General features: G+C 51.5%; 1 protein-coding gene across 2 annotated transcripts in view; it reads right to left on the bottom strand.

Annotated features, from left to right (window-relative positions):
• Nucleotides 1–4163, bottom strand: part of FUT2 (fucosyltransferase 2 (H blood group)) — a 9624-nt gene extending 5461 nt beyond the window's left edge. The window contains exon 1 of one of the 2 annotated variants that reach the window (XM_017864369.1): nucleotides 3893–4163. The gene's annotated coding sequence lies outside the window, so the exon portion shown is untranslated. The remainder of the gene's footprint in view (nucleotides 1–3892) is intronic. The other variant, XM_017864368.1, reaches the window with a different exon arrangement.
• Between the last annotated feature and the right edge of the window lie 7218 nt (nucleotides 4164–11381).

An 11381-nucleotide genomic window follows, 5' to 3' on the forward strand; every position in this document is an offset into this window, starting at 1 on the left:
TCGATCTCCTGACCTCGTGATCCGCCCGTCTCAGCCTCCCAAAGTGCTGGGATTACAGGCTTGAGCCACCGCGCCCGGCCCTAGGCCTTCATTTCTGAAGGCTCCCATGTCATGTAACACTTGCCTTAAATACACTTGTTATGCTTGTGTCTTGTTAACCTTTTACTGTAGGTGTCCAGCTGCAAACTTTGTGATAGGTGAGGAAAAGATGCTACTTTTTCTCACCAAAGGAAGGAAGGAAGGAAGGAAGGGAGGGAGGGAGGGAGGGAGCCTGCAGGGAGAGAAGGAAGAGGTAGGGAGGCCTCACAGAGCAAGCTGCGCTGTGAGATTGTGAATTTTTTAGGTTTGGCGAGATGCCCTGCACGGCGTGGTCAGGCACCTCTTATGCACTGTGTGACTTTAACCCAGGGCTTTTACCTCTCTGGTAAAAAGCCTGTCATCTCAACACTTTGGGAGGCCAAGGCAGGTGTTTCATTGTCCTTGTCTGTCCATCAACAGCGGGTTGTGGGGAGGGATAAAAACAACACCTCCCCGGAGGTTGCAGTGAGCTGAGATCGCACCACTGCACTCCAGCCTGAGTGACACAGTGAGACTCTGTCTCAAAAAAAAAAAAAAAAAAAAGTCAGGTACAGTGGCTCTTGCCTGTAATCCCAGCACTTTGGGCGGCTGAGGCAGGTGGATCACCTGAGGTCAGGAGTTCGAGACCAGCCTGACTAATATGGTGAAACCCTGTTTCTACTAAATACAAAAAATTAGCCAGGCGTGGTGGCTCATGGCTGTAATTCCAGCTACTTGGGAGGCTGAGGAAGGAGGATCGCTTGAACCTGGGAGGTGGAGGTTGCAGTGAGCCGAGATTGTGCCATTGCTCTCCAGCCTGGGCAACAAGAGCGAGACTCCATCTCAAAAAGAAACAACAACACCACCACACCTCCCTTAGGGCTGTGGGGGCACAAAGGGAAATGCTGTATGACATGGGCTATCCCTGGTATTCAGAGCAGAATTGGTGCCTCAAACTCACACTTATGTCAGCCTTGAACCAAGCACCACTCCCACTCTGCCTGAAGGCATATTTTTTGAGTTGCTTTTTTTGTAGGGATGGTGGGTGGGGCGGGGGGGTCTTGCTGTGTGGCCCACACTGATCTCAAACTCCTGGCCTTAAGAAGTCCTCCGTCGTCCTTCCTCAGCCTCCCAAAGTGCTGGGATTACAGGCATGAGCCACCACACCTGGTCTATCTTACTGAGATTTTTTTTTCTTTTTTTTTTTTTTTGAGATGGAGTTTTGCTCTTGTTCCCCAGGCTGGAGTGCAATGGTGTGATCTCGGCTCACCACAACCTCTCCTTCCCCGGGTTCAAGCGATTCTCCTGCCTCAGCCTCCTGAGTAGCTGGGATTACAGGCATGCACCACCATGCCTGGCTAATTTTGTATTTTTAGTAGAGACGGGGTTTCTCCATGTTGGTCAGGCTGGTCTGGAACTCCCGACCTCAGGTGATCCACCTGCCTTGGCCTACCAAAGTGTTGGGATTACAGGTGTGAGCCACTGCGCCCAGCCTTTACTGAGTTTTAACAACAGCCCTGTCCAGGCGTGGTAGCTCACACGTGTAATCCCAGTCCTTTGGGAGGCCAAGGCGGGCAAATCACTTAAGCTCAGGAGTTCAAGACCAGCCTGCACAACGTGGTGAAACCCTGTCTCTACAAAAAACAAAAAACAAAAATTCGATGAGAGTGCTGGCATGCATCTGTAGTATTGGTTACTCAGGAGGCTGAGAAGGGGAGAGGATCACCTGAGATCGGGGAGGTCGAGGCTGCAGTAAGCCAAGATCCTGCCACTACACTCCAGTCTGGGCAACAGAGCGAGTTCCTGTTTCCAAAAAACCCCAAAGCAACAACAACAAAAAACCCAACAACCTTGCAAGTAGGTGATACTATGTCCATTTCACAGCAAAGGAAACTGAGGCTCAGAAATCTTGAGACATGCCAACAGCTGGAGTGTGATCCAGGGCTGTGCGGTTTCTGATAGAGGAGCTTGGGTATTCCCCAGTCCTCTGAGGTCAGGAAGTCCATCTTGTTATCTACCCTGAGGCATCACACACCTCAGGCGGGGCCATAGGGGCAGAGGAGAGAGGGAGGTCAAAGTCCCTTCCTCCATCCGGGCGCCCTGGGGGCTCTTCCCTTGGGAGATGGTGGTTAGGATGCCAGAACAGAAAGGGGCCCCAATTTCAAAGCAGAGGCCCGGCCTCCAATTCCCTCAGAGGAATGAGGTCACTAATATCTGCAGGTCACTTCCTTTTTTGTGTGTGTGTGTGAGATGGAGTCTCACTCTGTCGCCCAGGCTAGAGTGCAGTGGCGCGATCTTGGCTTACTACAACCTCTGCTTCCCCGGTTCAAGCAATTCTCGTGCCTCAGTCTCCCTAGTAGCTGGGATTACAGGCATGTGCCATCAGGCCCAGCTAATTTTTGTATTTTTAGTAGAGACGGGGTTTCACCATGTTGGTCAGTCTGGTCTCCAACTCCTGACCTCAAGTGATCCGCCTGTCTCAGCCTCCCAAAGTGCCAGGATTACAGGCGTGAGCCACCGTGCCCAGCCTGGATCACTTCTTTTGATTCTCTCTGTCCCGTCCACGTCTTTTTTTTTTTTTTTGAAACGGAGTTTCGCTGTTGTTGCCCAGGTTGGAGTGCAATGGCAGGTGATCTCGGCTCACTGCAATCTCCGCCTCCCGAGTTCAAGCGATTCTCCTGTCTCGGCCTCCCGAATAGCTGGGATTACAGGCGCATGCCACCACACCTGGCTAATTTTTGTATTTTTTAAGTAGAGACAGGGTTTTATCATACTGGGCAGGCTGGTTGACTCCCAACCTCAGGTGATCCGTCTGCCTGGCCTTGGCCTCCCAGAGTGCGTCAGCCACCACGCCCAGCCCCATCCACGTCTTTCTACTCCAGCTGGGCTTCCTCCTCTCCCCTCTGTACCCTTTACCCAGCACTGGCCCGGCCCCTCCCCAGCTCAGAGCACCTGCAGGGCTCCCCATACCCCTTAAGACAGAATCCCAGCCTCTGGCCTGGCCCCGCACACCCCTCCGGGTTTGTCACCAGTTGTTCCTGTGAAATAACCCAGCTCTCCGCTCACCCGGGGCCCCGTCCTGTCCCCCAGCTCTGAAAGCCTTTCTCTACCCCTAACCGCCCCCTGCCCCGGGCAGCTCAGCACGTCCTGCTCAGTCGCACCCCGCCGCTAGAGCCCGCTGTCTTTCCGCACCTCCCCAGGATTCCCAGATTCCCGACATTATCACTTCCACTCTGGGAGGGAGAAGGCCATCCCTTGGAAACCGCACCTTTATTCTCTGTCCAGAACAGAAGTGGTGATTCAGAGCAGGATTAGGGAGTGCAGGAGGGACGGAGCCGCCTCCCTGGGCCAGGGGAGTGCTCGGAGGTAAGACTGGCTGCTTGGGTTCTGTGAAACCTCTGAGGAGCCCCAGGGTCTGAGGGAGCATGCCCCACGGTGGAGACAGGAAAGTCGGGTCGCCACCGGCTGTGTGCGAGCCATCTGCACCTTTACTGCCAGGGTGGTTCCTAGAAACTGCTGAGGGGAGGGAGGCAAGGAAGGACCTGGTGGCCCAGGGTGGAGAACGGGAGGGAGGTGGTGGCGGTTGGAGCTCTAGAAACAGATCCACCTGGAAGGAAGTGGGGAGGGAGCTAAGGAGGGCGGCTGGCTGGGGAGGGGGTCCTGGCTGCCGAGGGAGGGACCCTCCTCTCCTGGAGGTCCTGAGTTGGGGGTGCATCCCAGAGGGCATCAGAGACCCACGAGGGCACGGCGGGTCCACTTCCCAAATCCCCTGCTCTCCACCAGGGCGTGTGTGCACAGGTATGCGTGTTGTAGGGTGGGAGAGGAGCCCCCTCACCTTCTCTCACCTGGTCCTTTTGAAGGAATCCGAGACAGGGTGGCTTGGCAGGCAGCTCAGTGCTCCCTCTGGGTCTCTTTACTCAGGGCCAAAGAAACCCTGCCAGCATCCGTGACTGGCAAACCCCGCCCAGGATTTACAAGGCTTTCCAGAGCAGGTGTGGCTGGGCTGCAGGAGGGAGGTGAGCCCGCAGTTCCTCCTCCTTCCCCAGTGCCTGCCAGGCAGTCCATCTTGTTATCTGCCCTTAGCTCCTCCACCTGCACAAGGTACCCCAAGTCTGGCCATAAGAGTGGGGGAGAGGCCGGGCACAGTGGCTCAAGCCTGTAATCCCAGCACTTTGGGAGGCCGAGACAGGCGGATCGCGAGGTCAGGAGATCGAGACCATCCTGACTAACACGGTGAAACCCTGTCTGTACTAAAAAAAATATATATATACAAAAAACTAGCCGGGTGAGGTGGCAGGCGCCTGTAGTCCCAGCTACTCGGGAGGCTGAGCCAGAAGAATGGTGTGAACCCGGGAGGCAGAGCTTGCAGTGAGCTGAGATCTGGCCACTGCACTTCAGCCTGGGCGACAGAGCGAGACTCCGTCTCACAAAAAAAAAAAAAAAAAAAAAGATTGGGGAGAGAGGCAGGTCAAGGTCACATCCCCCATCTGGGTCACCTGGGGGTCTTCCTTGGGGAACTGTGGTAGGATGCCCTGAACAGAAAGGGGTCCCCACTCTGCTTCCCTCCTCCAGGCGGCCAGGAAGGCCTCCAGGAAGGCAGCATGGAGGTGGGGGACAGAGTCCAGCTAGGCCAGGCTCTCGCTGACTCTGAGTCCCCTCAGAGTCCCATATTTATTTATTAATTATTAGTATTACTTTTTGAAAGAGTTTTGCTCTTGTTGCCCAGGCTGGAGTGCAATGGCGTGATCTCAGCTCACTGCAACTGCTGCCTCACAAGTTCAAGCAATTCTCCTGCCTCAGCTTCCCAAAGTGCTGGGATTACAGGCCTGAGCCACCGCACCCTGCCTATTTAAACATTTTTTAAAAATAGAAATGGGCCCAGTGTGGTGACTCACGCCTGTAATCCCAGCACTTTGGGAAGCCGAGGCGGGTGGATCAACTGAGGTCAGGAGTTCGAGACCAGTCTGGCCAACATGGTGAAACCCGTCTCTACTAAAAATGCAAAAATTAGCAGGGTGTGGTGGCATGCACCTGTAATCTCAGCTACTTGGGAGGCTGAGGCAGGAGAATCGCTTGAACTTGGGAGGCAGAGGTTGCAGTGAGCTGAGATCACACCATTGCACTCTAGCCTGGGAAACAAGAGCAAAACTCTGTCTCAAAAAAAAAAAAAGATGGATGAGGAATTTTACTGAGAGAAGAGGCAGGCACCACCAGAGCTCCCAGAAGTCCTAACAGGAGGAAAGGAAAACCAGCACTCTCCAGCTTCAGCTTCAGCTCCAGCTGCTAAGCAGCAGGAGGTTAACTACCAGTTAAAAGTTTAAAGGTTTAAAATTTAAAGGAGCTCCCATAAAAAAAAAAAAAAAATTCACATCAAGCTTCTCACTCGAACCACCAGTTTGCAGAAAACAGGAGGATAAAGTTGCCAGTGAAACGACACCATGAGGCAGCAATCAGCCCAGTCCAGAATGTGAGCCCGTCTACAGGACAAATGACGTTTCCCTGTGATTCAGTAACAAGGAAAAAAGAAACAGGGTGGAGCGGGGGAGTGGGGAGGTGAGCTGTCATAAAGTACACAAAACAGATTTGGGGCTCAGACGCTTAGAAACAGACTTTCCACCTCCATGAATGTCCCACAGATGTTCCAAAGTCATGGGAATGAGCTGGGCGCGGTGGCTCACGCCTGTAATCCCAACACTTTGGGAGGCCGAGGCAGGAGGATCACCTGAGGTCAGGAGTTTGAGACCAGCCTAGCCAACATTTTTTTGTTTTTTTTTTAGTGAAACTCCATCTCTACTGAAAATACAAAATTAGCTGGGCATGGTCATGCATGCCTGTAATCCCAGCTACTCAGGAGGCTAAGGGAGGAGAATCCTTGAACCTGGGAGGCAGAGGTTGCAGTGAGCCTAGATGGTGCCACTGCACTCCAGCCTGGGTGACAGAGCAAGACTCTGTCTCAAAAATAAAACAAAGTCCTGAGAATGCAGGACAAACCTTCATTGCATAACTTTTACTGTCGCTGACCCCAGCCGCCTAAACGCTTTGGTAGCATCCTAGGACCTCCACTTTGACAACTAAAACAACCCCACAGATTCCCAAAACTCCCCAGGGGACAGCACTCCAGAATTCAGGACTGCTGCCCTAAACCCTCTGTTTTCCATTTCAGCTTTCCATTACAGGTGCACGCCCCCATGCTTGGCCACCACGGCCAATTTCAAGCTACCAATATGAGATCATTGAACATGGAAGTGGAAAGAAGTGCACAGTACTACATTGTTCTATAGTAAGCCTTCTTACTATGGTAAACACTTACCAGCCAGTTCTCTGGAGAAAAAAACACACTGCAGGGTAGTATCTGCTAATTTGTGTGCCAATGTATACGCTCACTGCAACCTCCGCCTCTTGGGATCAAGTGATTCTCCTGCCTTGGCTTCCTGAATAGCTGGGACTACAGATGCCCGCCACTGCACTCAGCTAATTTTGTATTTTTTTTTTTTTTTTTTTTTTTGGTGAGACGGAGTCTCACTCTGTCGCCCAAGCTGGAGTGCAGTGGCTCGGCTCACTGCAAGCTCCGCCTCCCGGGTTTACGCCATTCTCCTGCCTCAGCCTCCCGAGTAGCTGGGACTGCCACCCAGCGCCTGCCACCTCGCCCAGCTAATTTTTTGTATTTTTAGTAGAGACGGGGTTTCACCATGTTAGCCAGGATGGTCTCGATCTCCTGACCTCGTGATCCGCCCCTCTCGGCCTCCCAAAGTGCTGGGATTACAGGCTTGAGCCACCGCGCCCGGCCTAATTTTGTATTTTTTTGGTAGAGATGGGGTCTCACTATGTTACCCAGGCTGGCCTTGAACTCCTGAGCTCAGTGATCCTCCTACCTCAGCCTCCCAAAGTGCTGGGATTACAGGTGTGAACCAACTTGCCTGGTCTATTTACATTTATTATGTCTGTGTAATAGACTTACTATAGAACAATGTAATACTGTGCATTTCTTTCCAAATGCATGTTCAATGATCTCATATTGGTAGCTTGAAATTGGCCGTGGTGGCCAGGCATGGGGGCATGCACCTGTAATCCCAGCTACTCAGGAGGCTGAGGCAGGAGCATAGCTTGAAGCCAGAAGTTAAGTACCAGTCTTGGCAACATAGCAAGACCTTGTCTCTCTACAAAAGGTAAAGAAAATTAGCCAGACACGGTGGCACACGCCTGTAGTCCCAGCTGCTTGGGAGGCTGAGGCAACAGGAGCCCAGGAGGTCCAGAGTCAGCTATAATCCTGACACTGCACTCCAGCCCGAGTGACAGAGAAAGACCCTGCTTCTGAAAAATTAAAAAATAAATCTGGGCACAGTGGTTCACGCCTGTAATCCCAGCACTTTGGGAAGCCAAGGCAGGCAGACTGTTGAGACCAGGAGTTTGAGACCAGCCTGGCTAACATGCTGTAACCCAGTCTCCAAAAATTACCTGGGTGTGGTGGTACACACCTGTAATCCCAGCTACTCGGGAAGCTGAGGCACGAGAATCACTTGAACCTGGGAGATGGAGGTTGCAGTGAGCCGAGATCATGCCACTGCACTCCAGCCTGGATGACACAATGAGACTCTGTCTCAAGAAAAAAATTAAAAAGTTTATTCAAACACAAATATGTGAGGGTGGCTGTCCAGGGACACAGGAACAGGAATTACATACGCCTGTAATCCCAGTATTTTGGGAGGCTGAGGCGGGCGGATCACGAGGTCAGGAGATCGAGACCATTCTGGATAACACGGTGAAAGCCCTTCTCTACTAAAAATTTTTTTTAAAATTTTTAAATTAGCTGGGCGTGGTGGTGGGCACCTGCAGTCCCAGCTACTCGGGAGGCTGAGGCAGGAGAATGGCGTGAACTCACGAGTCGGAGCTTGCAGTGAGCTGAGATCACGGCCACTGTACTCTAGCCTGGGTGACAGAGTGAGCCTCCGTCTAAAAAAAAAAAAAAAAAGATTGCTCACTACTGACTACTACTAAGAGATTTCTTAATATTCTACTGTAAAGAGATAACAATCACAAGGGTTGGCCTCCAATGTCATTTAATCTAGGTTTGAATGCAGAATAGAGTATCTGATTAATGTGTAACATCTCAATACAAAGGTCAGGAAGCAACAGTCATACACCAGAGAAAAAATCGCTGTGGCTGGGCATGGTGCCTCACCTCATGCGTATAATCCCACCACTTTGGGAAGCTGAGATGGAAGGAACACTTGAGCTCAAGAGTGCAAGTCCAGGCCGGGCGCGGTGGCTCAAGCCTGTAATCCCAGCACTTTGGGAGGCCGAGACGGGCGGATCACGAGGTCAGAAGATCGAGACCATCCTGGCTAACACGGTGAAACCCCGTCTCTACTAAAAAATACAAAAAAAAAACTAGCCGGGCGAGGTGGCAGGCGCCTGTAGTCCCAGCTATTGGGGAGGCTGAGGCAGGAGAATGGCGTTAACCCAGGAGGCGGAGCTTGCAGTGAGCCAAGATCCGGCCACTGCATTCCAGCCCGGGCGACAGAGCGAGACTCCGTCTCAAAAAAAAAAAAAAAAAAAGAGTGCAAGTCCAGCCTGGGCAACCTAGTGAGACCTCATCTCTACTACAAAAAAATATCAGCCAAGCATAATGGTGCACACCTGTAGTCCCAGCTACTTAGGAGGCTGAGGCTGGAGGATCACTTGAGTTTAGGAGGTCAAGGCTACAGTGAGCTGTGATTGTGCCACTGCACTTCAGCCTGGGTGACAGTCAGACCCTGTGCCAAAAAAAAAAATTAGCCGGGTGTGATGGTGTGCGCCTGTAGTCCCAGCTACTCGGCTGAGGCAGGAGAATCACGTGAACCTGGGAGGCGGAGGTTGCAGTGAGCCAAGATCATGCAATTGCACTCCAGCCCGGGCGACAGTGTGAGACTCCATCTCAAAAAAAAAAAAAAAAAAAAGGAAAGTGAAAAAGATAAACACAGATAAACACTGAACACTGATAAACAGCTTCCAGAGCTTAACTTTTTCCCTTGGTAAAATGCATTTGGAAAGTCCTGAAATTTTCTTTTCTTTTCATGCCGTCCTGCACTTCCCTAAGCCACAATTTCTGCGTCTTGCTTTGACTTGACTTTGCTCTCCTAAGACACCATGGCTCAGAAGGCAAATGAGAGGCTCAAGGTCACAAGGAGAAGGTGGGAAGGTGACACAGAGGCAGGTTTTTGTTTGTTTTTGTGAGACACAATCTCGCTCTGCGGTCCAGGCTGGAGTGCAGTGGCGCAATCTCAGCTCACTGCAACCTCCACCTCCTGGATTCTCCTGCCTCAGCCTCCCGAGTAGCTGGGATTACAGGCACCCTCCACCACGCCCAGCTAATTTTTTGTATCTTTAGTAGAGATGGGGTTTCACCATGTTAGTCAGGCTGGTCTCCATCTCCTGACCTCAGGTAATTCACCCGCCTCCGCCTCCCAAAGTGCTGGGATTACAGGCGTGCACCACCATGCCGGGTAATTTTTGTATTTTTTAGTAGAGACAGGATTTCGCCATGTTGGCCAGGCTGGTCTTGAACTCCTGACCTGAGGTAATCCACCCGCCTCAGCCTCCCAAAGTGCTGGGATTACAGGTGTGAACTACTGTGCCTGGCCCAAGGGCAGTAATCCTGACGATGTTATCTATGGCCATAAAATATCAACAACCTTGACCCTAGAGGAAGCCAAAACATTTCACCCCAAAATAACACTCTGACACATATATATATATATATGTATATATATTTTTTTGAGACGGAGTCTCGCTCTGTTGCCCGGGCTGGAGTGCAGTGGCCGGATCTCAGCTCACTGCAAGCTCCGCTTCCCGGGTTTACGCCATTCTCCTGCCTCAGCCTCCCGAGTAGCTGGGACTACAGGTGCCAGCCACCTCGCCCGGCTACCTTTTTTTTTTTTTTTTTTGTATTTTTTAGTAGAGACGGGGTTTCACCGTGTTAGCCAGGATGGCCTCGAACTCCTGACCTCATGATTGGCCCATCTCGGCCTCCCAAAGTGCTGGGATCACAGGCTCGAGCCACCGCGCCCAGCCAAATTTTTTGTATTTTTAGTAGAGACGGGGTTTCACTGTGTTAGCCAGGATGGTCTCGACCTCCTGACCTCGTGATCCGCCTACCTCGGCCTCCCAAAGTGCTGGGATTACAGGTGTGAGTCACCACGCCCGGCCTTTTTTTTTTTTTTTTTTTGTGAGATGGAGTCTCACTCTGTCACCAGGCTGGAGTGCAGTGGTGCGATCTTGGCTCACTGCAACCTTCACCTCCTGGGTTCAAGTGATTCTCCTGCCTCAGCCTCCCAAGTAGCTGGGATTACAGGCATGTGCCACCACACCCAACTAATTTTTGTATTTTTAGAAGAGACGGGGTTTCACCATTTTGGCCAGGATGATCTCGATCCCTTGACCTCATGATCCACCTGTGTTGGTCTCTCAAAGTTCTAGGATTACAGGCAAAAGTCACTGCATCCTGCCTCTTTGATATATTTCAAGAGAGCTATTCAGAGGAGCTGCAAACAACAGAATAGCTGAATAAGATCTTGTGGTGAGATCTGCATCATGGAGCAATTCTGCATTGGTGAAATAAACAGCCAGGCTTTCTGTGGTACATCCATACTTGTCTGGATGTAGGAAGGACTGGCTTGAAAGAGAGAGACAGACTGAGAGTCTGACACCTTTGGGACTCTGATAGAAACTTACTTTTTCTGGTGCTGGGCACAGTGGCTCACGCCTGTAATCCCAGCACTTTGAGAGGCAGAGGTGGGTGGATCACGAGGTCAGGAGATCGAGACCATCCTGGCTAACATGGTGAAACCCTGTCTCTACTAGAAATCAAAAAATGAGCCAGGCAGGTGCGGGCACTGTAGTCCAGTACTCGGGAGGCTGAGGCAGGAGAAAGGCGTGAACCCAGGGTTGGACGCTTGCAGTGAGCCCAAGATCGCGCCACTGCACTCCAGCCTGGGCGACCAGAGCGAGACTCATCTCAAACAAAAAAAAAAAAAAAAAAGAAAAGAAAAAGAAACTTACTCTTTCTGGATGGGCGGGGTGAGGTGGCTCACACCTATAATCCCAGCACTTTGGGAGGCCAAGTCAGTGAATTATTTGAGGACTGGAGTTTGAGAGCAGCCTGGGCAACATGGTGAAGCCCCATCTCTACAAAAAATGCAAAAATTAGCTAGGCATAGTGGTGCACACATGTAATCCCATCTATTCAGGAGGCTGAGGAATGAGAATCACTTGAGCCCAGGAGGCAGAGGTTGCAGTGAGCTGAGATCACACCACTGTACTCCAGCCTGGGTGACAGAGCAAGACTC

The sequence above is a fragment of the Rhinopithecus bieti genome, unplaced genomic scaffold (genome assembly GCF_001698545.2).
Source record: "Rhinopithecus bieti isolate Rb0 unplaced genomic scaffold, ASM169854v2 scaffold_75559, whole genome shotgun sequence".
NCBI classification, from domain to species: Eukaryota; Metazoa; Chordata; class Mammalia; order Primates; family Cercopithecidae; genus Rhinopithecus; species Rhinopithecus bieti.